The sequence below is a fragment of the Macaca nemestrina genome, chromosome 19 (genome assembly GCF_043159975.1).
Source record: "Macaca nemestrina isolate mMacNem1 chromosome 19, mMacNem.hap1, whole genome shotgun sequence".
NCBI lineage: Eukaryota > Metazoa > Chordata > Mammalia > Primates > Cercopithecidae > Macaca > Macaca nemestrina.
In genome coordinates this window covers 64,727,460-64,754,225 of record NC_092143.1, presented here as the reverse complement: position 1 = coordinate 64,754,225, position 26,766 = coordinate 64,727,460, and the positions used below count along the sequence as shown (strand labels likewise).

The following is a 26,766-nucleotide window of genomic DNA, read 5'->3' as shown; positions in this document are numbered from 1 at the left end:
ACTATAAGACTTTTATTTTTGCTAGGAACATATCTAATCCTTAACACATATTCATTAAACAGGTATACAATCAAGTCTTTAGTATCTTTATTTGAATGACATATAAACTCCTGCAAAGTTTTCATAACAGGTTTGCTTACTTCTGCCACCCAGCTCATTTCTGGGCAGTCTGCCCATTTTCCCCACCTCCCCACAAATGGGTTTTGGTGTTTGAGATATGAAAGCTCATTTAAAAATTAACCTAAACGCAAGAAAATAATTAGAAAGGCAACTTGCCCACAATAACAATGCAAATCTTTTTTAAACCAAACATGCAATACATTCCAAAGACAAACACAAATGACTTCTTAAATAACCATGATTTTACATTATCTTTGCCTCTACTTCTCTCATTAACATGAATAATTCAGAGTACTTACTATACATGGTAAAACTGTTTCTCCTCAATAATTCATTTTTAGTGTACAGAAAAATAAGATGTAACATGTTCTTATGTAATATCCAAAGGTTTTAATTAGACTATATTTTTAAAGGCAACTTTAGTTTCAAAATTATCTGTAGTTTGGGTTTATTCTGTCGAAAGCCATTCTTCTTTTTTTTTTTTTTTTTTTTTGAGACGGAGTCTCGCTCTGCCGCCCAGGCTGGAGTGCAGTGGCCGGATCTCAGCTCACTGCAAGCTCCGCCTCCCGGGTTCACGCCATTCTCCTGCCTCAGCTTCCCCAGTAGCTGGGACTACAGGCGCCCGCCACCTCGCCCGGCTAGTTTTTTGTATTTTTTAGTAGAGACGGGGTTTCACCGTGTCAGCCAGGATGGTCTCGATCTCCTGACCTCGTGATCCGCCCGCCTCGGCCTCCCAAAGTGCTGGGATTACAGGCTTGAGCCACCGCGCCCGGCCTAAAGCCATTCTTCTAAGTTAGGAGAATCTTAACGCTTTCAAGGCAAAGAGCAGTATAGAACAGTGTAGCCGGTGATAATGCCCCACTTTTTCTTGGTTCCTGATAATCTTCAAGTACATATCAATTATTTACAAAGTGTGAAATCATCACTATCTTTTTCCTCAAAAAATACGAAAATGCTTTGGGACATTTCGCCTGTGTTTGAGTGAAAAGAATTTTCCTAATGTGCTGGCTATGCTAAAGGAACAAAGGATTTACTATGTAACTAAATTTTGAATGATAAAATACCCTAATATTGAAGTTCTAATTAGAGCAAACACCCTTAAATGGGAAGCCTTTCTTTGATAGGGAACTGAATATCTCAAATCTTGCTTTATTGATGACACCAACAAAACAAAGAGTGTGAATCTATCTGCTGATTACATCCCAACTCATCCAGATTCCCAAATTCAAATATAAAGAACACTGTACAGGTAAACATGCTATTTATTACCTATCTCACCTCCTATGCTATTCACATGCAATATTGATGTGGGAAACAATGTGTATTTCTTAGGTTTACTGAATTTGGAGTTTGTAAAAGTAAGTTAGTCTCTTATTTTGTGAATTCTTCATTGGAAGATGTTACACTTTCCTGGAAACCACACAAGGTTTCCGAAGTCACGGGGCTGTTTAATGCCCTGCTTCAGAGCATCAAATGCTACCCTTGTGACCAGGAAGAAAGGAAAAGAAGGTCATCAGGAGGACCCTGCAGCTGCACTAATTTCCAGCTTCTCTCTGGTAACAAAAAGGTTGGGGTCGGGGGAAGCAATCAGATATTTACTGGAGTATACACCAGCCTTGGCCAAGTGCTTTGAAACTTTTAGAATGTCTTCTTTCACTGAAAATAAAAGAAGCAGAGCTTATGGTGTAATAAGCCAAACACAACAGTTACTGAACTTGGGTCAACACTGGATACCATTACAGCTTTCAGGATAGTCATCGGAATGTATGAAATGAGTAAGTACGTTTTGATACCTGTGAAAATAAAACATTGTGCTGTAAGTGAGTGGGAGAGAACAGATGGTTGGTAATGATTTAAAACATTTATGGTTTTGGACTATCACCAAGCCTCTGTATTAAAAAATATGATGTTTAGTTAGTACATACCAACATCTATATGCAAGGTGCTTATTTTCTGGAGGACGGTACTGTAATGAAGGAGATAAAAACCAAATGAGGTAGGAGGAACATTCTTCCCATTTTCTGGGGGCATTTAGTGTGTGCTATTTCTTATTGACTATGTGCAATCCTAATGTTTTCCATATGATGAGAGGATTTTAATTTTTCCTCAATTACTAGTCAACTGTAAGTGCCTAGGAATCATATTCTGTTTGATCGTATGGTGTAGAATTGTAATATTGCTTTGTAAATTTGATTCACTTTGATTCAAGCTCTTAAACCCTTTGAGCAATAATAAAAAGTGGTAGTTCAGGGTGCTCTTGCCCATGAAAAACAATAGCATTCACCTTATCCTCACGTTGGTTGGCAGGCATATGGTGTTATGATTAGGTACTGCAATTAGCAGGTGCCCGGCAACTGAATCAGAAGACAAATACTAAATATGGTCACACTGCATTTGGGTGAGTATATATGAGTTGAAAAGAGGCCCACGGCCTTCAAACAGAGAGGAATAATAATGTAAATAAAATTATACAAAGATAGATTAATGCAATTCTGAGGTTAAAGCGAAGAAAAATAAACATTGGTAATACTCTCAATTATCAGAAAAACTGCGAAAAGGGAGTCCTATTAAGCATCCACGGCGTTTTGATTTGAATCTGATAGCATCATAGGGAGAAAAAAGTCACACACACATTGTATATTATTCACTTGCCATCGCTTTCAAAACGCTGGGAATTATTCAGGCACAGTTTGTTTGTGGGAGGGAGCTGGGGGTGGACCGCAGAGAGAGAAAGGAGGAAGGCCTGCAGCTCTAGACTTAGCACCTGTAAACTTAGTTGGAAATAACTCCTGACAGGCATCAACCATAACCCCTTCTAACAGAAACATGCTGATAGGCAGGATGTTCAAACGGGGCAGAAGAGGCAGCAGGTAACCCTGTGAAAGTAACAGCAGCAGAAACAAACACACCATTCCTTCTCTCCCCAAGCCACTTGCAGCCCCTCCTCAGATCGCCTCTCCCAACCCCTCCGCTCTGGCCACGATCGTACCTGACCTCCCGGTCCCCCTAACTTCCCTCCCACCTCGCTCTCAGCCTGCACCCGAGCCTGAGCCAGGTCGCGGAGTTTGAGACTGACGCAAAGGAGGCACCCCCGCAGCAGAGATGCTCGTTTTTCTGCCACACACACGCTGGAGGACTGGACAGACTGGCAGCAGAAACTCAAGACTGTTCCTGCCGTCCTCTTTCCAACCTCTGCCTGCCCCAAGCGGGGTCTGACTCCGGAATGTGGATTCCAGGGTGCCCCGCTGGGGCGCAGGAAGGCAGCTCAGGTAGCTGACAAGTTCACGGCCGTCCTTCTCCAGCGCCCCCTCAAAGTCAGGATCCCTTCCTGCTCCCGCCTCCCACCTCCTGTCCTCCGTCCACTGAAGTGAAGGGAAGTGGGTTGGAATACTGGACGAGGGGGAGATCGGAAAAGGAAGATGCCTCCCGCATCCCCAGCGGCGAAGCACCTGGAAAGGTGAGACCGCACGTCCCCGCCCACCAGAGCCAGCTCCCGGCGTGGGTACCCCCAGCAGCGCCCCGTCATCTCTGCCCCTCCAGTGCCCCCAGCCCCAGCTCCAGCGCGGTTACCTCGCGGGCCGCTGCCGGGCGCTTGCAGGTGCTGCTGTTCCAGGAGCGCAGCTTCGGAGGAAACTTCCCTGCGCTCCAGGGCAAACTCCCGCGCACTCCTGGCGGCCGTGAGGTGGCTGAGAGCTGAGCGTGGCGACCGGAGCCGGGGCAGCTCGGAGTCGGGCGCTCACCCTGGCCCTGGCCCTCGTGCGTCCGGCCGGGCTGGGGCTGCGGCACCGCCTCCACGCCCGCTCCCGCCCGCGCCCCCGCCCGCCCGGGCAGCTCCGCCCCCCTCTTTTTCTCTCCCGCGCCCGCTGCCCGCCCTGCCTTCTCCTGCTCTGCCTTTGTGGCTCTGTCCTCCCCTCTTTCCTCTGACTTTCTGGCCTCGCCTCCGCTGGCGACTCACCCTCCCTCCTAGCCCCGCGTCCCAGGGCTCAGGTGCCACCCCATGCCCAGTGGAGGAAGTGATTACCCTCGCAGTTCCTTCCCAATTCGCCCTCTCCTCTCCCCTGCCCTGGGGTCTTCTCCTAGCTTTTCTAGAAACGCAGTCCTGAGGGGTACATCCGTAGGTTAGAAGGCTGTCGCAAACATCAGCTCCAAAGTCAGAATGTGTTTTGCTTTACAGACCGGAGGTGATGTTTGTTTTAATACATCAATTATAATAGATCAATAAAGTGCTTGTTGTAAGTACGGCTAAGTTCAGCAGCAGGTTTGTGTAAACCAGGGCTCCCTCAAAATGAGCCTAGGACCCATTTACAATGTTCAAGACCTAGGAGATTTCTCAGCCTGAGCCAGGCTGAGATTTCAAAATTGGACAAGCTGAAGTTGGCGGTTTTAAAGGGCTTTGCAAAGACCAAACACTAGAGTAACATTTTTAAATCATTAAAGGAAACACCAGGCTTTGGGAGGCCCAGGCGGGAGGATCACTTGAAGCTAGGAGTAAAAGGCTGCAGTGAGCTCTGATCCTGACACTGCACTCCAGCCTGGGTAACAGAGCAAGACCTTGCCTTGAAAGAGAGAGAGAGAGAGAGAGAGAAAAGAAAAATAAAAATGGTTCATTAAGGTTTAAAAATTAGTCCTAAATATTATGCTAGCAACAAATGACCAAACTAGGACAAATAAAAATAAATGAACCCTTGTTTGCTTATTTTGCATTCAGATGATTTCTACAAATTCACAAAGAAAATCTCAACTTTTTTTTTAGATTTTTTAAGAAAAAGCATTAACTAGTTAAACCTAGTTATTACGATATTAGAATTTTGTTGTTGTTTTTGCTGAAACTGAAATATTAGCCTTATGTATTTCTAGTAGGTCTTATTCTTATTAATGGTTTAGGAATAACACATCTGGTAGTAGTGAACTTTGGTTCTTTGAAGAATTATCATTATAGAACTTGTTTGCCTGATACTGGTTTCTTTTTGAACAGAACCCGATTTTATTATTCTGTCACAAGTGTTTTATTTTCATGCATTTTTAAAAATTAGGAAAAAAACACATTTTTACCATTTTTAACGTACAGTTCAGTAGTGTTAACATACATTCACATGTCGTAAAATAGATCTTCAGAATTTCTTTATCTTACAAACTTGAAACTTTATTCATCAAACAGCTCCCCTTTTCCCTCTCCCCTCTAGCACTTGGTAATTACCATTCTACTTTTTGCTTGTATGAATGTGACAATGTTAGATCTCTGATATGATTAATATCCAGAATATATAAAGAGCTCCTACAACTCAACAACAAAAAGTCAAATAACCTGATACAAATGGGCAAAGGACTTGAATAGAAATAAGAGTTTAATTTTTTAAATTTGTATATTTGCTGGGGTTTTTTTGTTCTGTTTTGTAGATTTCTTTTTATTTCAGCTTAATTGTAAAGGAGTTTTAAAGTTATGAATGCCATATAAACACATTATTGAAAATTTGGAAAATAAAAAAAAGTAAACAAATCATTCCACAAAAGCAAACCATTGTAATACAACTTGCTGATTTATTAACTTTTAACCCATATAGGACATATCCTTCATATAGGACAGATCCTCATTCTCCAATAGAATAAATGTTTCTTGAGTTGAACTTTTAAAGAAACAAGCTAGTGTTCCTTGAGCTGTATTTAACTGACACATGCCTAGTAGGCAATTGATGAGTGCTCCTTGAATGACTAACCATTTAACTTATTCACTCTTGGTTTGGTTCCCTGTGTATCCATCCATGTTCTGTGAATTCTTGGAGTTGGTACTATCCATGATATCACAGCAGTGAGGAAATTCAGGCCAACCTCATAATACGTGAACTCTACTTCTTGCCTGTTGCAAGACATGCAAATTTTGTGGCCTGTGCCTTCTCAGAAGTTGAGCAAGAATATCATTAGAACTGTATTTGAATATAGTTCTATGCTCAAAATGAGCATAAATTGAAAAGTTTTAGTAGCTAACGGGGGAAATGGGCATGATCAGGTCAACTTATTGAATTTGCTTGATTGATGAGCTACTAGACATTGCTAGTCCATTATGGGGTTTTCCAGTCTTCAGAATCTATTTTATTCACTTATCTATCACAGCAAATCAAATACTTATAACTGTGGCTGTCTTTCATTCCTAGACCTCTGTTTAAAACTGATTTTAAAAAGTTGAAGAATTACTATTATAGAAAATTGAATTTTATTAATATCCAATGTTGATGAATAAAGGAACAAAAAATTACCTAAAATGTATACCAAGCACCAGTCTAAGATACATCTTCTCATGCCATTTGATTGGAAGTTATATTGCTATGTGAAAATATTACCTTTTAATTTTGGAGTTAAACTAATTTAATTTTACACAGTGAATTGTTTCTAAGACACTGATTCACAGCATGTTTCTAAACTCTCCAGTCTATTAATTTTGTTTAGTTCTTTCAATTTCTTAAAATGTTTAACTGTTGACTGCTTCCGGGCAAGTGTGAAGCTTGTGGATCATTGTTCCTTTAATGAATAGGTTAGTAACAATCATGGTCCATCAACGTGGTTTCTGCATCCAAACTCAAGGTGTATTCAATAGCAAGAGTGCCTTTATAGAAGGAAGATGTCATCATTCTCAGGTTTATTTGGACAAGACATACAATGCTGATACCGTTATGCTAAGCACAACGACAAAGTTAAACTTAACTTTGAAAGTGTAACTAGTAGTATAAAGAATGACTTCAGCGAGCTGCTCACAGAGATGAAAAATGTGTGTAAGGTGACCTGGGGTAGAGAGGTAGGAAAAGAGTAGGAAAGGATATTTTCCTGGTTTCCTTATGTACCAAAAAACAAAACAAAACAAAACAAAAACTAATTTAAGGTATCAGCATGACACTGCTAAGGGATACTTCTTGTTATTTTTGAGTTTACACTTTGCTTTAATCATGCAGGTGTTAATGATGACTTGGCTTAATGAATGGCCAAAGTCAAAATTCAGCAGAAATGCATTTAGCACAATGTGCCAGGTCATGTGGGTGTTGCAAATACCTGTAAACCTTCTTATTTATGACTCCAACTATTTTTTCAGGGAAAGCAGGGATATATTTATCTGGGAAGAGATATTTTTACACAAGACAATAGAGGATAGTCCAGTAGCTACAGTAGTTTCCCTTTATCTTATCTTGCTTTTATTCTGCAGCATAGGAATAAAACTAGAAAAAAATGATAGAATGTGATTTATGCTGATTCATGGTCAAGTGAACACAAGCTAGCCCACTGAACCAGAAGAAAAGAGTGACAGAACTCTTGAAAGAGAAGATAAAATCCACTATATCCAGATATTTCTGGGAAAAAAAAATAAAAACAAACAACTATTAAAAATTTAAAATCACTTTTAGAAAGCTTCCATTAGTGCTAGGAAATAGAAAGAGTCTTGGAGAACAGGATTTGTTCACGTTAAGTTGGGCAAGTCTTCTCTTCCTGGGCTCAGTTTCCTCATCTGCAGTACATGAGGTCATTGAACTCCATAAGCCCTAAGGATCCTTCTGGTTTCAAAACTCCCATGATGTCTGATAAAGAACACTTACCTTGACAAAGCTCTTCAAGTCATTTTCACCTTCACATATTGATTTATCTGTGTAGGGACATTTAAAGTGAATTCTAATCAGGAAATAAAAGGCTGATGCAGACTTTTCTTCAGTAGAAGAAATTGACAACCAAAAAAATGTGAATACAAGGGAGAAACAAAGGCCTGATTACCAGAAGTTGATCTATAGGATACAGAATGTGGTATTGTACAAAGTAGAAATTCCTTTCTGAAATTTAAGAAGAAATCATTGTAACATCAAGAATAAATAGAAGAAAGGAGAAAGCATTAAGATTTTCCAGTCAAGGAGAGATCTGGAAACATAATGATTTACCTCCTGCCATAGCATGAGGATAGCAAATTTTATAATTTGGGGTAGATCAAAATTATTATGTGAGGAAGACATAATTAAAAAAAGATTTGATTCTGTCTTTAACATTTTTTAAGGAAAGTATTGTTTTCTTAAAAATCAAGAACAAATCGAGGACCAAATATCTATAACTAAAGCACAAATTAAGTGTTCAGAAGAATATTGGGAAGAAAAAGCAGAATGCAAAGGGGAAAATGCCTTATGGAAAGAGCATAGACTTAGTAGTAAATGAGGAAGAACTATGACTCCTAAAGAATTATAAATTCAGAAAAATATTACTGATCAAACAGAAAAACTAAGAGATAATTATAAGTAATAAAATTGAAACAAGATGTGTTGCCATTATTATTATATATCAGCTGCCCCAGTAAAGCAATAATTCAAGGTCAAACAACTTAGAACAGTCAGCACCTAATAGTCTTGGTAAAAAGAGCAGGTCAATAAATATATATTGATTGGTTGATTGAATAAGAAATGCTTGCAGTTATTTTAGGAAAATCAAAGTCGCTTGGGAAGTTATACACGTAATTTCTTAAACTAAGCAAGTATAAATTTCCTTTTGAAACAATATAAGATAAAACCTTTCCTAATAGTTACTTTTAAGTCCTAAACAATGAAGTCTTATAGCAATTTTTATAAGATAATGTGTGTATATAGCAAAACCTAAATTGGAAATAGATAAAATGTGGAAATATAAATGTTCTTCTGTAGAAAGAAATTATATTTTACATCTTTGATGGTTTTTGATAGGTGGTTGGAATAGGGAAAATTCTGTGTGAACAATTTACCAAAAAAATGCTATACTTTCCTCTAAACCAATATTTGGACATATAAATATTTTCCAACTGGGTTCAGTTTTTGATATGGCCAGTCAAAGATAATGATATATTATTTCAAGACCCTAAGTCAAAATAAAATTGATTTGAAATGGTCTGAATTAATGAGATGCCTTCCATCCTGTATGTTTTGACATTGTCATGTCAAGGGATAAGATACTGATGGATCTTTTCTACCAAATATTTTATTAATTAACTCACAAAGCTTGGCCTGTTTAGTCAGTATAGACACTATGTGCCGGTGTCTTGTATACAAAAATTAGCAAGATGTGATTCCTTTAAATAATAAACTCAAAACCCATATCATTAAATTTAGAAGTGGTAAGCTTACAGGAAAAAGAAAGATCTGCTGGGAGTGAATAAAAGGAAAAAGAAAAAATGGTTTTGTGATTTCTATCAATGATGTGCGTGTGCACGTTCGTGTGCGCGTGTGTGTGTGTGTACGTGTACTTGAAAGAGAGAATGCAGGTAACAGGCAAGCTGGTAAGAAATTTGATGAAATAGAGAATATGTCAATGATGTATCCTAAGATAAAATATAGCATTTGAGGGCACAGAGTAATTCTAAATACATCCCCCACCCCATGCAATGAATTATTTCCTCTTCCAGCACTGGGAGTACTTGTGATATACAGCTCATCTCACCAAATCTAATATCATTTCAGCCCAGAGGGACACAGAGCTTGGTGACTGACTTAGCCTTTTTGAGGGAAGGGATTTTGTTTATTGTTCAAAGTGTGTTGTCCTTAATGGAAGGGTTTTTTTTTTTTTCAAATAAAGGTAAATAATGATTTTTGAAGACTAATACATGTGATGAAAAATTACTGTAAAAGAAAATTTGTACTCAGTAGCATCATAAAATAAGTCTAATATTAGCAGTGTGCTACAAATATTATTTCTAATGATAATACTTAAAGTGAGTTGAAAATGAAACCAATTCAGCTTAGTATCATTAAGCTTATGTTTTTATTTATCTAGTTATTTACATCTGAATCTATGTCTACATATAGCTATTCTAAATAACATTTGGATAGTTGGTCTATTTAAAAACCTTTTTTTCCCTTTGTAATAAAATTTTTTAAGATCCTCTCCTAACAGTTAGAAAAGAAGGCAAGTGTCTATTAGATATTTACATCTTGTACTTGTGAGGGGTAATGACAGTGGGATTTAGAACTTGAAAGGCCACCTGATTTTAGAGGGAAAACAAAGATGCTATTTCTGGCTTATAATTGTGAATATAACCTGAACCTTAGTTAAGAAGGTAAAAAAAAGTAAGTTCAAGACACAATCTCTTGCTAAAGTCTATTCTTCAATACATTTCTTAATACACACGGTAACACTTAAGAATAAAATTTCCAAGGAGGAATGTGTCCTAATGCAATTACCTTAGAATGTTTTCATATTTCAGTTTATGGGAAATCCTAGATTTAGGCATTTATGAATTAATTTTTGAATTAATTAAAATAGCTCAATGAAGTGACATCACTATTACATTGATAAGTCTCCTTTCTTCTTCTATCTTGTTGCCTCATATTCTATGTAGCAGCTAGCCATTGTTCTGGGCACTTTAATTCTTGATTTTCAAGTATCAACCTTATTTTGTAAAAAATCTCCATACATGGAAACTCTTCTATTGCAGTTACATTGTGATACAGTCTAATTTTTGATGTTGGGTCACAAATTTTATAAGCTTTCACCATGTCACAGTTGATACATCCTTCAAGCTTTCTTTTTCATCTTGATTGGAGGGACCGTTTAACAAACCTGCACATAAATATCCGATCTCCATTGTTTAGACACATGCGACTGCATTTCATGGAGTACTAAATCACGTCTACATTATTTGCCAAGAAACTATAGAATTCTTGTGCTATCTTTTTTCAACCACAACTAAAAGCAAATGAATTAAATACCTATTACCTCTGAACATTGTTTATACTTCTGGGTTAGGTGTGCAGATATTTTTCCCAGCACAGGAGCTGGCCCTTGTCTGTGGTTATGCTGACTAAAGATTTTAATAGCAGAGAAAAGTAAAATGTGTTTCAATGTGAAGAAGTAGCAAGAAGGAAAGCAAAGGTATTGCATAAGAAATCTGGAAACAGGCCGGGCGCTGTGGCTCACGCCTGTAATCCCAGCACTTTGGGAGGCTGAGGTGGGCGGATCAGGAGATCAAAAGATTGAGACCATCTGGTCAACATGGTGAAACCCTGTCTCTACTAAAAATACAAATATTAGCTGGATGTGGTGGCATGCCCCTGCAGTCCCAGCTACTTGGGAGGCTGAGGTAGGAAAACCACTTGAACCCAGGAGGTGGAGGTTGCAGTGAGCCGAGATCACACCACTGCTCTCCAGCCTGGTGACAGAGCGAGACTCTGTCTCAAAAAGAAAAAAGAAAAAAAAAAAAAAAAAAGGAAAAGAAAAAAATCTAGAAACAAATATGCCCCAATTGACAACTTTATTGTAAATGTGGTAAATATCAGGAATTAAAGCATGAAAACGGAATGTTCAGTGACCACTCCTTAGCCATAAACTTTTAAATCACCTTTCAGATGAAATGCAGCAAAATGGCATTACTTTTAACCATAATGAGTTATCACAGGTGCTGAATACACAAATGACTATATCACATAAGATGAAACAGAAAGCAGCAATGAAGTGACCTTAATGAGCAATGAAAAAAGCATCAAGTTAGGGAGCTTAAAGAAAAACTCAGTGTTTGTTATTACTTCCTACTTTACTTGAATATTTTGAAGCATGTCTATTGATGAAAAGAACTAGTAAATATTTATAGATACCATGGATACCTTAAGTAGTCTGTCACTTTAGCAAAATAAACATGGCCTCTGCTAAGCATTTGTTTTAAAATTCAAATTGTAAGCCTGATGTGGTGGCTCACACCTATAATCAGAGCACTTTGGGAGGCCAAGGTGGGTGGATTGCTTGAGCTCAGGAGTTCAAGACCAGCCTCGGCAATGTGGAAAAACTTCATCCTGACAAAAAATACAAAAATTAGCCCAGCATTGTGGTGCACACATGTAATGTCAGCTACTTGGGAGGCTGAGGTTGGGAGGATTACTGAGCCTGAGAGGCCAAGGCTGCAGTAAGCCATGATTGTGCCGCTGCACTCCAGCTTAGGTGACAGTGAGACCCTGTCTCAAAAAGAAAAAAAGAAGAAGAGAAAAAGAATTGAATTTAGCCAGGCGCGGTGGCTCACGCCTGTAATCTCAGCACTTTGGGAGGCCGAGGCGGGTGGATCACGAGGTCAGGAGATCGAGACCATCCTGGCTAACACGGTGAAACCCCGTCTCTACTGAAAATACAAAAAAATTAGCCGGCCGTGGTGGTGGGTGCCTGTAGTCCCGTAGTCCCAGCTTCTAGGGAGGCTGAGGCAGGAGAATGGCGTTAACCTGGGAGGTGGCGGAGCTTGCAGTGAGCGGAGATCGTGCCACTGCACTCCAGCCTGGGCGACAGAGCGAGACTTCATCTCAAAAAAAAAAAAAAAAAAAAAAAAAAAAAAAAAAAAAAAAAAAGAATTGAATTTAAAATAAGATCCGTGGAAAAGACCAAATAATCTAGCATTTTTAAGCTGTCTTCAAGATTTATAAAAGAAAAATATCTTTAAAGTATATCTTTAAAATATAAAAGAAAATGAGCTACCTCAACCAACAAGTGGATAAGGAAAATGTGGTACATATGCACCATGGAATGCTACTCGGTTATAAAAAGGAATAATGTGTTTTTCAGCAACTTGGATGGAGCTGGAGGCCATTATTCTTATTGAAGTAATTTAGGAATGGAAAACCAAATATCATATACTCTCACTTATAAGTGGGAGCTAAGCTATGAGGATGCAAAGGCACAAGAATGATATAATGGACTTTGGGGACTCAGGAAAGGGGAAGGCTGAGGGGGAGGTGAGGGATAATAGACTACATATTGGGTACAGTATATACTGCTTAGGTGATAGGTGCACTACAATCTCAGAAATCACCAGTAAATAATTTATCCGTGTAACCAAGAACCAACTATACCCTACTGAAATAAAAGTTAAAAAAAAAAAAAAGCCATAGTAACTACTGAAAAAAAAAGAAATGGGCTAAAATGTAAAGCACCAAGTACTATATAATATTACATGTTATATATGTGTGTATATATGTACATATATGAGAAACCATTTCTTTTGTTCATTTGTTTAACAAATATTTATTGAGCTTCTCCATGTCTACCGTGCGCTTTGAAGATTGCCACATAAACAAGAAAATCACCTTCATGTTGATTAATTCTAGCAGGATAAGAATACCAAATAAACATACAAATAAACAAACAGGAGAAATAAAGACTAAAATTTTAATGAAGGAAATAACCAGGGTTCTACAATAGTTCATAGGGGGAGAGGATACTGAGGGAGTATATCAAGAAAGAAGGTGATGTTTGAGCAGAGTCCTTAAAGATGAGAAGGAGTAAACTAAGCCAACAGCCTGGGGAATGGTGTTTCAGACAGAAGGATCAGCACGTGTGAAGATCCTGAGTTGTGAGAGAGTTTGGCATATTTCAAGAAAAGATAGGAAGCCAAATACTGTGGCAAGGTGAGACACCTTGAGCTGAGGTTAAAGACGTGGAAGGGGCTCAGCTATGAGGGTGGTTGGGACAGGACATGGCATCCACACTTCATTTTATGTGTAGGGGAAGCCTCCAGAAGATTTTAAATAGAGATAGTCAGATTTATATATCTTGATAGTGGATGTCAATAGACAACAGTTGAGTTAATATAGATTTTTTATTTTTTGATTTTTTGAGACAGGAACTTGCTCTGTCAACCAAGCTGGAATGCAGCGATACAATCATAGCTCACTGCAGCCTCGAGCTCCTGGGCTCAAGCGATCCTCCCACTTCAGCCTCCTGGGTAGCTGGAACTACAAATGCATGTCATCCTGCCCAGCTAAGTTTTTATTTTAATATTTTTGTAGAGATAGGGTCTCCTTATGTTGCCCAGGCTGGTCTTGAACTCTGGACTCAAGTGATCCTCCCACCTCATCCTCCCAGAGTTCTGGGGTTATAGGCATGACCTACCATCTTTTAAAGATCTTTTAAAACAGAAAAATTTCTCCTTGAAGAATATTCCATATTTGTGCCTATCTCTAGGTGTGTGTAAATAATTACGTTATTAATCATAATGTGGGTCCCCTTATGCCTGCATTATGCATACACACATACATACATACAATATAGCAAGTCAATTACTTCTGTTTCTAGTGTACATTTTTAAGGAAAATCATAAATCACACCATTGGTTCATCATGAAATCCAGGATCAGTCCTACAATTAATTCTGGTGAGCTTTTCATGTGTGATGAATAGATCTTTCATGTGGCTAAAAAGTTGTCTGCAGATTGAAGATCTCTTACCATCTCTTTCCATTTTTATCATTGGTATTTCCACTAAAATGGTTGACCTCTTTTGACTTTTACACCTTGAAACATCAGTAATCTCAGAGACTTGGTTGGTTTTAAGGTTTGTTAAAGAAAAGGTCCAGCTTGAGCCGCACACCCAAAAAGTGGGGCCCACAGACTGTTCCCCGATGACAGGACACAGCAGGCCCTCATCCCACTGCCCGGTGGATGCTGTGTTCCACCGCATTTGGAATTTTTTTTCACTGTTTTGCTGTTATTGTTTTAATCATGTTATAAAATTGTGGGCTGTCCAAAAACCTTGGGAGGCAACATAATTCAGGAGAGAGAATGCATCCTAGAGTTATATACAAAATTTGTAGGCTTAAAATTGCAGGAGATATGATGAGGGTAAGAAATGCAAAAAAAAAAAAAAAAAAAAAAAAATCAAAGGAAAAATAATTAAAATGTATTTGTGCAGATTGGACCTCACTGAAACGCACTCAACTCTGAACCTCACAATTTTGATGTCACCTAGACTTTCAAAATCTCACCTTCTACCCACACCGAACTACCCAACTCAAACATCTCTAGTTTCTTCTACTAAATTTAAATGAAGTTTGCAATACCGAGATACCTTCTTTTATCCCTCATGTAAGGGCTTTAAGAAAGGAGACTTGCCGGGCGCGGTGGCTCAAGCCTGTAATCCCAGCACTTTGGGAGGCCGAGATGGGCGGATCACGAGGTCAGGAGATCGAGACCATCCTGGCTAAGGCGGTGAAACCCCGTCTCTACTAAGAAATACAAAAAATAGCCGGGCGAGGTGGCAGCGCCTGTAGTCCCAGCTACTCGGGAGGCTGAGGCCGGAGAATGGCGTGAACCCGGGAGGCGGAGCTTGCAGTGAGCTGAGATCCGACCACTGCACTCCAGCCTGGGCTACAGAGCGAGACTCCGTCTCAAAAAAAAAAAAAAAAAAAAAAAAAGAAAGGAGACTTGAAAGGTGATGAATGACATTACTATGTGACATTTCTATCAGAAATGAGAAGATTGGGAACATAGAAAGGAGTATATGGCGCAAAGTAATTTTAACCATTTCATTAGAAGATTAGGTTATTTTAATTCATTGAAACATGCTGATTGTAAGACCTGTTCCAAGTTGGTGTAAGGACATGTTTCTCTTCCTTTAGGCATTTGTGTTGGTGTAATGTTGAAAATTGTTAAAGTTGTCTAATTCTTGAAATACTAGATCACTGTGATGATTTTTTTCTGTTTGCCTCTCCACACCCAAACAGTACCCTCCCCACCCTGCCCTTTGTTGGAGCACAAATGTGCATGGACTCTATTCACACATTTCCTTGCCTTCTGGCTTCTGGTTGGGTTTTGCTAACAGGAATGGTGGAATTGGAGGTCAGAGAACAAGAGAAAAGAGAAGAGATATTTATTCCCTTGGCTCCCAGTTTCCCAAGTTGTTGGAGAGGGTTGTGGTTGGGGGATGGGACAGAGAGCTGAGATGCTCTTCCAAAGGCACTTTCAATAGCTGGCTACCAGTGATGGGTCCTGAAACCACCCCCTCCTTTCTCAGTCCTAAGAATACTAACTCTGGGCCCCCTTCAATTCCCTTCAATAATCCCTGAGATTCTATATTCAATAATCCCTGAGATTCAATAATCCCTGAGATTCACCCACTATTCCTGGGTGATTTCCTTAAAACTCACCCACATCTTTGCAAATAGCCCATTTATTAAATTTTTCTCAATGTTCAACTCCTCTGTTTGCTAAACTGAAATAATAAAGATAGGTTCTACAGACCAAAGAATAAATATATTTTCAGTTCAGTCACATCATTTAATAAATGCATTTTAAGAGGCTAAGGTGGGAGGATTGCCTGAGGCCAGGAGTTCAAGAGAAGCCTGGGCAACATAGTGAGACCCTCATTTCTTCAAAACGTTTTTAAAAAGTAACCAGTATGGTAGCATGTACCTATTGTCTTAACTACTTAGGAGACTGAGGTGGGAGGATCACTTGGGTCCAGGAGTTCAAGGCTGTAGGGAGCTATGATTAAAACACTTTACTCCAGCCTTGGTGACAGGTAAGATCCTGTCTCAAAATAAATAAATAAATAAATAAATAAATAAATAAATAAATAAATAAATAAAATAATATAGGGAATAGTACAGGGTCTCATCCTGATACATGTATTTAACCATTTATTTAATTTGACCTATTTATTATCTACTATAGTCTGGGTGTATGGTGTTGGGAATATAAGGTCAGTGGGTCTCAAGGTACTGAGTATTCATTCAAGGCAATGCCTCAGAAGAAACCAGGAGGACCACTTAACCTTGGGGTAGTAGTTAAGGAGAATCAAAGAAAATTTCTACAAGGAGCAATTAATTTTAAGCATGAAGGGAGCGATAGGAAAGAAAGAGAGGGGATGAGAAGGAAAGTGGACTTCCTGGTCAGTGAGAAAAATATTTATCCAGTTCCAGGGGTGAGAAAGAGCATGGCATAAAAAAGCAGCTTAGCATGGCTGCAGCATAGACCATGATGGAGTGAGTAATATGAGGTCGCAAATGGTACCAGGGGTCTTGCATGTTGTTTTAAGAGTGTGAATTTTATTCCAAAAGCAATGGGAAGAATGAGGTAATAAGCAAGGGATTAACACTTCAGAAAGCTCATACTGTCTGTAGCATGGAAACTGTGCGAGGCTGTGGGCAGAGAGGTGACTGCACAACGCTGGAGGCAGAGAATGAGTGAGGAAACTGACACATTAATCTAGGCAAGAGATGATAGTGGCCTGGACAAATGTCTTAGCAGTCGAAATGGGAAAAAAGTGGAGAGAATGGAGAGATGTAATCTATACAAAACTTGCCACTGGCAACACAGGTAATACTATACCAAACTGAACTTTAGAATATACATAGCTCTGCTTATCACTGTTAAAGCTGAACTTTAAAGTTTTCATAGCCTTTCAAGAATTTCAGTGAAGCATTTTCATTATTGCTAAAATAGCCTTTGTTAAGAATACTGTTGTTGACTTTATTGCAGTTTGAACCAGGGCCATTAATACAGTCTGCCCCAAGTAAATATTTCCTGGGTGAATTAATCAGCTGTCCTTTCTTAAAACTATGTTTATAATATGTCTTTAGTGATTATAGATTTCTCTTATGTGTTTTGCAACTTTCCATTATCTTTCTGGGTAAATATTAGTCTTAAGCAAGAATAAAATACATTGCTTAATATTTTAAAAAATTTACAATGGCTGTTTCTGGTGGGAATATTGTTTCAGTAATGCATTCAACAAGTCTTCACAGAACTACTCCTTTGTAAAAATTAAAAATTATTACCAATGCTATCTTTATGATTCTCAGCACCTAAATATGTCTTCCCTTATCTATATTTTAAGACAGTCTAGCATGCATTGAACTATGAGTAAGACATATTATATTTTAGTCAGCAAAATGCTTTGCTCAACATAAAAAAATTATTATACTTTTTCGGACAAAGTAATATCACTTTCTAGTTTACTCAGTTTTTACACTGATTTTTTGTACTGATTATCACCGTGGTGAGTTGAAAAAAAATGTCTCTAGTTTTCAGAAATGTCTGAAATAGAGTTACTATAAATACAAATAATCGTCAAATATTTTTTAGATAAAAGGTACTTGGGGAAATAAAAAACGTAAAGATGTTTTAAAATGTGACAGTAGTAAAAACCTTAAAAAAAAAAAAAAACTTAAACTTAACCAGGGTCATGAATTTATTTTGACAAAGCAAATCCATGTCATCAAATTATTAGTTTTCCCAAACCACAAAGATAATAGATTACTACTGAGAACTTTTATATAAGATTAAGCTAAACTGACCTCTTTGTAAATTTCTGTTATCACTTTCAGTTGTAGCTGGCATGAAATGATATATAGTTCCATTTCTGGTGTAATGTTCAAATGTTTGTGGGTGGTTATTATATTTCTATCCACAGTTTCTCTCTCTCAAGCCTATTCTAGGTCATCCTTGTATGCCCAAAGGTCCCTAGAGAGGTTTAATCAGTGGATAACATGTTGTGTCCTTGATGACATTTTCCTCCTTGTTTTTCACTATCATAATACACTGGCAAGACGTATTTATTTTTTTCATGTACTAGAAAAGAAAACCATTTATTTTTCTTTTTTGTCTCATTTTTCTCTTTCAATGAACATTTATGCCTTAAACACTTATATCCTGGGAGTACTAACTCATTCTTGTCTTAATTCTTGAAAATATCAGTTTTCCTTTATGTATCCTCTCACCCACATTGGTATCTAAAATATTTCCTGTTGTGTTGAGTAGTTTCAACAATAAATGATATTATGTACCAAATTAAAATATTGCTGACTTTTTTCACTATGACTAATTATAACCTGAAATCTACATGTAATATAAAATTATAGTTAATATATCAATTTTAGAAAATAAAATACACAGCTTAAAAAGTTCTCAAATGTATATGTGTGTGTGTATATGTGTATATACATGTGTGTATAATATGTCTTACTCATAGTTCAAAGCATGCTAGACTGTCTTAAAAATAGATAAGGGAAGACATATTAAGGTGCTGACAATCATAAAGATAGTGTTTTTAATAATTTTTAATTTTTAAAAAAGAGTAGTTCTGTGAAGACTTGTTGAATGCATTACTGAAACAATATTCCCACCAGAAACAGCCATTGTAAATTTTTTTAAATATTAAGTAATGTATTTTATTCTTGCTTAAGACTAATAGTGGCCGGGCCCGGTGGCTCAAGCCTGTAATCCCAGCACTTTGGGAGGCCGAGACAGGCGGATCACGAGGTCAGGATATAGAGACCATCCTAGCTAATACGGTGAAACCCCGTCTCTACTAAAAAATACAAAAAACTAGCCGGGCGTGGTGGCGGGCGCCAGTAGTCCCAGCTACTCGGGAGGCTGAGGCAGGAGAACGGCGTAAACCTGGGAAGCGGAGCTTGTAGTGAGCTGAGATCCGGCCACTGCACTCCAGCCTGGGCGACAGAGCGAGACTCCGTCTCAAAAAAAAAAAAAAAAAAAAACAAAACACTAATATTTACCCAGAAAGATAATGGAAAGTTGCAAAACACATAAGAGAAATCTATACACATATACACATATGTATACACACACATATATACACACACACATATATATATACACATGCCGTGTAATGACATTTCAAAAATATGGCACATATATAACGGTGATCTCATAAGATTATAATACTTCTCACTGTACTACTGTTGCCTGCAGTATTCAATGCAGTGACATCTATACAGGTTTGTAGCTTAGGAGCAATAGGGTATATTATATAGCCAGGTGTGAAGTAGGCTATATCATCTAGGTTTATGTACGTACACTCTGTGATGCTCACACAATGATGAAATCACCCAATGACACATTTCTCAGAACCAATTGTTAAGTGATATATGATTGTATACACACATACATACAATGGAATTTGTAAAGGAAATATGGTTTATTCCAAAGCTGTCAGTGAAAGCTCTTATGCATTTGATAAATGAAAAACTGGTTTATATTGAACATCTGGGTAGTAGACAAAGTCATGATTTCTCTCCTTTAAAATGGAAGTCATGATGGATCATTATAAGTGCTATAAGGCCTTATATGGAAACACCATGGACTCAGATATGCTCCTTACATTATACTCCTTACATTCTCACCCTACTGCTGTCTTCTATATGTGAAGTTCAATTATGGATTCAAATTCTGGGCAATAGCCTTAAAAAGTAATCTGGAAGGCAAACTCTATAGAACTTGCATGATAAATGGATAGGTAAGAAATAGTTGAACAGTATTCTGTAGCAACAGAAAGCTGTTACTACAACATCCATGTATTAGCTAAAAGTTCTGTAGGTCAGAAGTCCAAACATGGTCTGGTTGGGTCCTCTGCTTGGGGTCCCACATGCTGAAATCAATGTGTTGGTCAGGCCGTGTTCTCATCTGAAGCTCAGGATCCACTTTCCAGAGGCAGAAATCTATTCCTTGTGGTTGTAGAACTGAGAGTTCCATTTCTTTACAGGCTGCCAACTGGGGGATATTTTCTGTTCCTAAAAACTAGGCACTTCTTTGCCAAGAGGCCCCCTCCATTTCCAAAGTCATTGTTAGTTTTGTGTGTGTGTGTGTGTGTGTGTGTGTGTGTGTGTGTGTGTGAGAGAGAGAGAGAGAGAGAGACAGGGAGAGAGAGAGGGAGACAGGGTTTTACTCTGCCACCCAAGCTGAGTGCAATGGCACAATCTTGGCTCACTGAAATCTCTGCATCACAGGCTTAAATGGTCCTCCTGCCTCAGCCTCCCAAGTAGATGGGATTACAGGCATGCACCACCTCACTCTACTAATTTTTGTATTTTTTGTAAAGACGGGGTGTCACCATGTTGCCCAGGCTGGTCATGAACTCTTGGACTCAAGCAATCTGCCTGCCTCGGCCTCCCAAAGTGCTGGGATTATAGGCATGAGCCACCACACCTGGCCCAAAGTCATTATTAATTCTTCATCACACCTCAAATCTCTCTGACTTCTCTCTCTCTCTGACCCCTGAACCCACATTTAAAGGGCTCATGTGATTAGGTCAGGCCTGCCCAGATATTTCCCTGTCTGAAGGTCAATGGATTTTGGAACTAATTGCATCTGCAAGATCTTTTCAACAGCAACACCTCAATTAGTGTTTCATTGAATAATTAGAACACAATGTGCATATACAACGGGCTGAGAATTTTGTGAGCTGTCTTAGAATTCTGCTTCCCACAAACAGCAAATAGACTGAAAAGTTGAAGAGCAAGTAGCTACATAAGAAACATTTGAACAGCAAAGCTGATTGATTGTTGTTTTCAACCCAAATTTCTCCAAACTGATTATAGTTTTGTGAACTGTGACATTATCAAAAGAGTAACCAGAGAATACAGGACTCTAAAGTAATAAAGTAAATTGGGAAGGAGAACACTAAGCCTGGAAGATATTTCTCTCTCCGCCAACATTCAGGGACCTCAGGGTGGTCTATAAAGTCTTCAAATCTTTCAGGCAGTGTGTAGAAATGCTACAGGTATTTTTGTAGAACATATTTTGCAGAAGAGCTGCACAAGCCGAAATTCCAGATTTTGAGGCAGGAAATCCTAACAGGAATAGTTAGAGCCTATAGGAATATGCATGATTCAGATGTGGAACTTTACAGTCCAAACTTCTAACACTTGAGACAGAGGTTGAGAATGTTAAATAATTATGTCACTTTGGTAACGGTAGCCAGACTGATTTACTGAGGGAGAGCATCAGGGGCATAGGCCAATGGCTGAGATACAAAATACAATGAGATGCCTATTATTTGGTACAAAACATGAAATGGATTAAAACAATGTCGGCTGGGCACGGGTGGCTCACGCCTGTAATCCCAACACTTTGGGAGGCCGAGTCGGGTGGATCACCTGAAGTCAGGAGTTCCAGACCAGCCTGGCCAACATGGTGAAACTTCATCTCTACCAAAAATACAAAAATAAGCTGGGTATGGTGATGGGAGCCTGTAATCCCAGCTACTCAGGAGCCTGAGACAGGAGAATTGCTTAAACCCAGGAGGTAGAGGTTGCAGTGAGCTGAGATCGTGCCACTGCACTCCAGCCTCAGTGACAGATAGAGACTCCATCTCAAAAAACAAAAACAAATGAACAAAAGCCATAAAAACAAAACAAAAAAACAAAAAACAAAAAAACATGTCTACAGAAAGGCAATCCTAATCATGGAGTGAGTGGGAATTCCAAATCATTGGCTCTTCACAGGTCTAAGGGATTTGGTATAAGTGCCCTAGATTTGCTGGTATTTTAATAAGGTGAACCACAGAAGATTTGGTTTTTTGGCCAGTTTGGTGATCTCATTCTTCCAGTAGCATGACTGACAATAGCAGTGTGGGTCTAAGTCGTATATATGATGTTTTCCAGCTTGGAATAAGTAAATTTGCATTTAATTCTCAATGTTTAGGGTGTTTGATTGATACATCAAGGTCCTTGTGTATTTTATTAGCCTTTGGAAAATTTGGACCCAGGGGATATTGGTGTTTCATTAATTCACGTTTGGAGGTGCCAATGGAACTGAATTATTCTCAATCAGGCTGCAGCTGCGGAAAAGAGGAGTCCAGTTTGCACTGAGGCATCTGAATGGAAGATCTCTGGCTAGGACTAAGGAAAATAGAACATGAGTGAGAGGAGAATCTCAAGCTGTACTTTTCTTAGCTGTTGTTCAATTCAGAAAGGAAGTGGCTGTCGGATGGGATGCACTGGTAAGCCATGGCTGCTGCTGTCCTGCTTATATGCTGTGTAATAAAACACCTCAGTGCCCACTGAGCCTTCCCCGGGGCAGAGCAAGTGCTGACCTGTTCTTTCCTTCAGCCAAGCAGCCCACAAACCAGCCAATTCAGGGCTGCCATGCCTCTGACCTGGAAGTTTTCTCTATCCCTGCATCAGGTACCCAGGTCATTTCGCCTGTCTTTCTAAACTCCAGTTTCTGTACTACTTGGTTTGGGGTTTTACAATTTTTGTTATTGTTTTAATCAAAGTTCCTCTGAGCCCTAAACTGAGCCTGAATCACGATTTTTGCCTAGCTCTTATCCAAAGAATGCTTTGGCAGGCTGTGGCAGAGTGCATGGTAAAAAGAGGCTATGAGTCAAACACCAGGTGTCTAGAAGTTCAGGTGGAGGCAGTAATGAGAAAAGATAGAGGAAGGAAGGTAGTGATGCATGGTTTGTGGTATGAACTTCAAAGAGATCCAGAGTATACCTGAGGATGAACAATATTGCTTTTAAAACTACATATATTCTATAGGCCAAATGTATAAAATCAGACAGCAAGTCTCAGAACGGCATTATGTGAAATGACCATCACAGTGGTGGTACCAGTCCTGAGCTTACACTAGACGTTTCATCTTTTTAGTGCATCTAGAGCTGATAAAAGCATGTGCTTGTAAAAACTAGAATGTTACTGTATATGTTTTTTAACAAGAAATAGAGCTGTCCATATAGAGTGGGACAGAAAGCTAGGAAAAGTTTACAAGGTAACTCATATAATTTTCAGAGAGTTATTTAGTAACTATGAAAAGAAACAGAAGGATACATTTACATACCAGCTCTCCCTATGGCTAGAGTACATCATGCTGGGAGAGGCAATGCATCCATCCATAACACAAAGACATCAGCCTGACAAATAGCCTGAATCACAGGCTAGAGTTTATCAGGATGCCCTCTTTCCTAAACTGGGAAACAAATCATTATAGACACAGACACAAATTTTATATTTTCTCTTCTCCAGCTCCTCATGCATCACCATTATATCTTCCCCCTGAATTCTAGGCATAACCACCTTCTTTTACTGACTTATCCTTTATTGTAGATAGATAAACACCATTGATTAAGCTCCAGCAACCTGCTTTACCAGTGGATCCTACTCATAAATTATAGATACACTTATGGATATTAGATAAGTTGTTTCCTACATCTCCTCAGCTACACATTTTCTATCTGTCCCCATGTTCTGGGAGCATCTTACTATTTTCTTCCAAGTTCTGGCACTGGTTGTGTTTTGTTTAGTTGAAGAGTGAATTATATGGTCTATAGTGCAAGCTGAATTTCCAACAACTATTTCTTTTAATGTATTCATAACGTATCAAGCAAGTTTATCTTGCAAGATAATGTGACCTCTGGGGACTCAATCATCACTTAACCCCAGAGATAGAGGTGCTCAGAGAGAACAGACATCTAAGTAGCTTTTGTAAGGGCTAAAAACAAGGAAGGAACATTTGCTCATGAAATTAAAATTCAAGTAAAGGAGGAAAATAAAACAAAATAAACCAAGCTTTTATTCTCATTCACACACAGTCTCTTTCTCTCTCTCTTTATTTCATTGGAGTCTATTTATTGACAAAATTTTGTGACTGACAAAGGCTGGCAAGTATATAAAGTGCTGGAACAAATGCCTCAGGATTTTGATAATCCATTGAATGGTATCGATCATTCTTCAGCCTTTCATATATCTTTTTCCTAGGAATATGTAAGCTGACATATTTTTAACTGTTTGTTTTCCAATTTACCCAATGCAATGCCTCTGAGTTAGAATTTTTCTTCCACTTTCAGAAGGGAATAAAGATATTTTATGGCTAAAAAAAAACCATCCACTATTTTCACTGTGGTATATTCTGCATTCTAAATACATTTATATATCTTGCATCATTATTTTGTTCTAATTATTAAACTGAATAAACAATTGCAAAATTCTACTTTGGTTTTACATTCTAATTTTTCATAATTTTAATCAGACAAATATTTAAAGTTGATTTTTCTCATATATGCATTTCCGGATCTACCACATACTGATTTTCTCATGCAAAAGAAAAAATTAAAAGGAAAACTATTAGGGCTGGGTACAACGGCTCATGCCTGTAATCCCAGCACTTTCCGAGGCCGAGGCAGGAGGATCACCTGAGGTCAGGAGTTCAAGAATAGCCTGGCTGACATGGCAAAATCCCGTCTCTACTAAGAATACAAATAAAATTATCTGGGTATGGTGATGGATACCTGTAATCCCAGCTACTTGGGAGGCTGAGGCACGAGAATCACTTGAACCTGGGAGGCAGAGGTTACAGTGAGCCAAGATCACACCACTGCACTCCAGCCTGGGCAACACAGCGAGACTCCGTCTCAAAAAAACACACAAAAAAACAAAAAACAAACAAAAAAACCTATTAAATGACATTAATAACTCAAAGACTCATGAACAGCATATTAAATATTTCCCGTTTTGTCTTCACTTTAGCTGCTGAGGGCAGTGAGAGAGACTGATAAGTATTTCCCATAGGATGCTTCTTTAGAATGTACTAGTCATGAAGTTATGAAACAAAAGTAACTATCCATTTCAAATTCCAGAGAAATTCAAATGGGTTTAAAGGATGTGGCTTCTGACCCAGGCTAAGATGTTTGTACTTCCCAGTAACCTGAATAATGATATTAGTAACTGTCTGAGTTCATCTGTGCTTCTGTAACAAAATACCTTAGACTAGGTAATTTATAAGGAACAGATATTTCTTTCTTATAGTTCTGGAGGCCGGGAAGTCCAAGATTAAGGTGCCAGCAGTGGTGTCTGGTGCTAACTGCTCTCTGCTCTCAAGATAGCCCCTTCTCACTGTGTCTTCACATAGTACAAGGCAGAAGGGCAAAAGAGTGCTCCCTTTAATCTTTTATAAGGTTACCCTTTTTGTCACTAATCCCAGTAATAAGAGTGGAGTTTTTATGAATTAATTACCTCCCAAAGGCTACCCTCTTAATAGGAACCGTATTGGGGATTTAGTTTCAAGATCAGTTTTGAAGGGGATATCATCATTCAAACCATAGCAGTAATTAAATATGGAATTAACTCTTCTTTATTAAGCCAGGGGAATTTTAACTAAGCAGGTAGAATAAATCAAAATATCAAAATGAACATGATTGAAAGGAGTTGTCGGTACCTACTAATCCTTTAGCACAATTTCTGCTGTCATTTCATGGAAACAGTAGAGAGCATTTCTTTTAGTTTTAGACATGTCCTAGAAGTCTTGGAAAGCAACTGATAAGCTTTTTTCTATGCACTACTGATTACTACATTTTAAAAGAAGCTGAAGAACTATGGATAACCAAGGAACTGTGTATCCAATTTCCCAGCTTTCCTCCAGGAATGTTCACTGCCCAGCCAGGGGAGAGAGAGCAAGAAATCAGAGGCCTTCTTGGAAAGTGGATATCTAGGGTGCTAAATTACTGCATGTTTGTGTCTTGGACTGATGCCTTTCCAAGGTATGGGGAAATGCAGAACCTCCTGAAGACAGGCTTCCAGTGGAATCAGGGATTCCCCTATGGAATTAGGAGTCTGAAGTCGACCTGGCAAGATTTGCCTAAGAATGCCAAAAGGGAAATAGAAACACAGCCACACTGCCTCCCCTGGGATATCCAAGTGAATGACCTCTGGACCAGAGTACAGTAACAGTGCATGTTCTTGTGACGAGTCACAACTTGTAATGAGTCTACTTATAGAATTAGAGGGATCTTGGGAAACCTCAAGCTTAACTTCCTCACTTTACAGAAGAGGAAACTTAATCCAGGTTGTGTCTATTTCTACAGTGTGTGCACCATATGTAATTCACACAGTATCTTTTCAAGAATATTCGTTTATGTAGTGACTTTCACGGAAATGGTTGAAAACTTTATTTTTAAAAAAAGCCATACTTTCCTCCTGGATTTGTGTAATTGAATACCACATTATTGAACTGTTTGAACATCTACATGGTAATTTTTTATATTAGTAAAGTTCAGGCTGTTGTTAATTCATTGTTTACCTAAAGCTCAGAATGTGTCCTTGAGAATAAAAAATTTATTTCTTGAAGAGATATTGACTTTCTATTAAAAATATGTGCATTATTAGATGGAAAGTTTA

General features: G+C 38.5%; 1 protein-coding gene and 1 long non-coding RNA gene across 5 annotated transcripts in view; one reads left to right on the top strand and one right to left on the bottom strand.

Annotated features, from left to right (window-relative positions):
- The window catches only part of LOC105465403 (uncharacterized), a 210,121-nt gene that overhangs the window by 102,405 nt on the left and 80,950 nt on the right, over positions 1–26,766 (top strand). The window lies entirely within an intron of this gene.
- LOC105465439 (carbohydrate sulfotransferase 9) overlaps positions 1–26,766 on the bottom strand; it is a 326,845-nt gene that overhangs the window by 293,199 nt on the left and 6,880 nt on the right. For 3 of the 4 annotated variants that reach the window (XM_071085508.1, XM_071085510.1, XM_071085511.1), the window contains exon 1: positions 3,691–3,873. The exons of the other annotated variant lie outside the window; for it this stretch is intronic. The gene's annotated coding sequence lies outside the window, so the exon portion shown is untranslated. Of the gene's footprint in view, positions 1–3,690; positions 3,874–26,766 lie in introns of those variants that run through there. 4 annotated transcript variants of the gene reach the window in all.